Below are 4353 nucleotides of genomic sequence, written 5' to 3'. Positions count from 1 at the left end.
TTATCATATCAAATATATATTAAATTCATATAATTACTTTTTATTGTTATTTTAAAGTCAATTGATATAAAATAAATGATATAAAAATAGGGTCATCCAAGTAAAATAAGGTTATTATAAAGTCTCATGAGTTGACATGATTAATCTCATTCTTCTTACTTATACATATCTTATTATTCCAATCTTTCAATCTCTCACCAATGTGCGATATCTCAAACTCAACCACGATTCTCCAACACCTCAGTACTTAATTCTCATGATTTCACATTAATACCTCTTGGTTTGCATGGTGATTAAAACTCAATTTAAGAAAAGTTGTAAAATCATCGACTTGAGCTGAAGTGCGATGTGTCTAAAAACTAAGGATAGCGTTTACATTTATAATGACCGTCCAACACCGTAAATCACGATTTGGAGAATAATAAGATCATATGAAAGTACGTCATTAAGTAAACACTTTCATTCTATATATAAGTGATGTAATAGATACTTAAACTACATTTGTTATTATAAGTTTTGCAATAATCACAACTTTTGTTAAGAAAAAAAATGTATCATTTGCATTCGTTTTGCACAAATCTATTACCAATTGCTTGGTTTTAATTTCAACTATGACTATAGATTTCAAAGCTCTATCACGCATTTATACATCCATCATCTTCTTCCAAACCGTCATCTGTTTACCAATATGAGATGATGAAAGTCAACCTTATTTCAGATTTGAGGAACATTCAAACCTCATGTTCCCAGTCATCATCCTTGGTTTCATTTTTATATTTGCACTATAATTTTTACCATTTAGTTGTTTTTTATTCCAACCATGGTGTAGATTTCAAAGACGGTCATCCAAATAAGACAACCTTATGAGGCAAACCCCATTATTTGACACAAAAATATCCAATTCATCTTTCTTATACACTTCAACTTATTCCAATCTTTCCACTCTTCATCAATGTGGGACAACTAAAACTCAACCACAATTCACCAATACCTCAATACTCAATTCTCATGATGCCACCTCAAACACTCATGGTTCTTCTTTTAATATATATACATATATATATATACATATATATATATATATATACATATATATATATACATATATATATATATACATATATATATATATATATATATATATATATGGGCAATTCAAGGAAGAACTAATTAGTTTTTGATAACTGTGAGATCTAATCTCAACCACAAATCAACGGATAAATTAGGAAATTAATAATTATGATAGTTTGAGTTAAAATTATAATTAGAGGGCTTTTTAGGTATTTTAAAAAAAACTCCTCTCTCCTCTCTCATCTCTCCGACCTCCAATCTCCGGCCTCCGGTGAACATTAATCCGGCAGGTACCAAATAATCACAAAGATACACGATGTGATACCCATTGTGATATATTGTGATACCAACTATGATACCAACTCAAACCTTAAAAACAAAGATACACAATGTGATACTCATTGTAATACACAATGTAATACCAATTGTGATATACTGTGATACCGATTTCACCGGAGGCCGGAGATTGGAGGTCGTAGAGATGAGAGAGGAGAGAGGAGTTTAAAAAAAAAATATCTAATATGCCCTTTAATTATAATTTTAACTCAAACTACCATAATTATTAATTTCCTAAATTATCCGTTGATTTGTCTTTGAGATTGGACCTCACAGTTACCACAAACAAATCAGTTCTCATTTGATTAGGCCCATATATAGGGGCTCATTCAAGGGAGAACTGATTAGTTTGTGGTAACTATGAGATCTAATCTCAACCACAAATCAACGGATAAATAAGAAAATTAGTAATTATGGTAGTTTGAGTTAAAATTATAATTAAAGGACATTTTAGGTATTTTTAAAAAACTCCTCTCTCCTCTCTCCGACCTCCAAACTCCGGCCTCCGGCCAACATTATTCCGGCAGGTACCAAGTAATCACAAAGATACACAATGTGATACCCATTGTGATATATTGTGATACCTTTGTGATACCAACTATTATACCAACTCAAACCATAAAAATAAAAGGAAACTCATTGTGATACACTGTGATAAAACAAGGAAAATAATGAAATTGCATATTATGATATAGTTCATAAAATAAAACTACCGGATACATTGTGATCACCCGCAGTTATTTTACAGCCTTGCAATGAATACCCGAAGACGGAGAAGAGTGCCAATGATTGCATTGCAGTGGTAAAAGACTGATTGGTCGGAGAAGAAGAATGCCAACCACGTACCTTCTCTTGTAACAACCTCTCTGTTCCTTCACAGCCACTGCCGGTTTCTTGCCGGAGTGAACTTCCGGTGTCTGGTCACAGTCGTTGGTCTCTACGGATTTTTTGTCGACGTTCGTGCTTCTCAGAACACGCTTTCGAATATGCGAGAACACGTTTAGTGATGATAAAGGAGAAGATGAAGAAGTAGATAACGTTCAAGTCTCACCAAAGGTCTGGAATGTATATGGATATACATATTTCAAAAAAAAAAAATGCCAGTCTTACCTTGGTAGACGATGACGTGGACATGGAATAATGCCTGCAAGCTGTTAGAAAAATGGAGTATCCTTAGTTATTTGAGTTTTTGAATCTGGCATTCTTCTGCAATATAAATTTGGGGAGAGATGGTAAAGAGAAAAAGAGAGATTAGACCTGAGGAAGTGACAATAGGAGGAGGTTTATGATTTGAGGAAGGAAGAATATTAGGAGTGTCTCACTGTCAAAGAAAACATAGAAATAACCTAGATGGGGGTGATGGTGGTGGTCGGATGTCACGCCCCAATTTTCCCCCCTTTTTTTTTGTTCGAGTGCCGTGACGTCATTCTTAATAACTTATGTCATTAACAAAAATACGAACTTAAAATTTCAAACGCACATAATATGTTTAACATAATTCGTACATAATTGCGGAAGCGTAAAATACTTTAACATAATCCATGCTAATTAAAATATCTAATCAAGCATAATTCAAAACATAATTTCGTCATTCCTCGTTCAACTCGTCTACTGACCGTTGATACCTGAGATACATACATGTATAGTATAAGCTAAAAGCTTAGTGAATACAATATGGTTTCATGATCACATGCACACATAAAACAATGTTTAGCGTATTTTAATTATTATCTTCCAAGTGAGGCCTCGGCTCTTCACTTTTCTTTGCGTATGTGGCGTATTCTATGGACGAGGACTCCAAGACCTCGGAATTGCAAGCCCTCCCTTCATGTCCAACTCACCCCGTACGGTGGACGAATCTTGCCGTATCATACTAGTTGCATATCATTTATTTGCAATATTCTCTCCTTAATGCAAATCTCATCGTGACATGCAACATACATCTCATGCAAGTGACAACATAAATCACATATGCATCATTATCATTTTTCATATTATACACATACTTGAATATCATATCGATAATATCAAATCATCATAATCTTTCTCATCAACATCATCTTTCATATCATGCATATACTTAAATATCATGCACATCAATATAATCAAGTTATCATTATATGCATATAAACACATCATGCAAATATCATGGATAAAATATTTTTGTAATAATCATGTATATATCCCATAAAAATCGCATAATGTACTCACCTTGAATTGTTAACGCTCGATAGGTCCTTTTCTTAAAAACGGCAACCTACATGATAATACCATGTTATCCCATTAACGTCTTACTTTCTCAAAAGTTAACAAAAGTCAACTATTGTAATTCGGCCCCAACCTAAAGTCAATCTTCGCATCCGAGCATCTTAATATGCCTCAAACAACTCTATTGAAACCATCATTAACATCCACATGGGTCAAACGTGTCAAAAGTCAACCCTTGGTCAACTCAGTCAACTCCAAGGAAGACCAGAGCCTCTGTGGCGACCAGAGCCTCTGGTTGTATTGACCAGAGCCTCTGTGGGCGACCAGAGCCTCTGGTTGTATTGACCAGAACCTCTGTCGGCGCATCGACCAGAGCCTCTGTGGGCGTAATGACCAGAGCCTCTGTGGGCGTATTGACTAGAGCCCCTTTGGTTGCAACCATACTTAGAAAATAATTCATCCTTAAGGACTAGAGCCCTTCTGGTCTCCTCTTCCAGAGCCTCTGGCTTCACGACCAGAGCCTCTGGTTGGACTAATACTTAAGAAATAATTCAACCAGGACCAGAGCCATTCTGGTCCTACACAGACACTTAAAAGCTAAGATTTGAGACCTAAGGCTACTAAGGCCTTACAGAGGGCCTAACACGAAACTAACCAAATAAGGAACATGGATGATAGTTGAGTGTTTTACCTCTAAACGCAGATTTCGGATGGGGACTTTGAGCTCCGATTTCTCTC

This window comes from Cynara cardunculus, assembly GCF_001531365.2.
Source record: "Cynara cardunculus var. scolymus isolate 2C chromosome LG 2, CcrdV1, whole genome shotgun sequence".
NCBI classification, from domain to species: domain Eukaryota; kingdom Viridiplantae; phylum Streptophyta; class Magnoliopsida; order Asterales; family Asteraceae; genus Cynara; species Cynara cardunculus.
The sequence above is the reverse complement of the archived record's forward strand: the minus strand, read 5'-3'. Positions refer to the sequence as shown.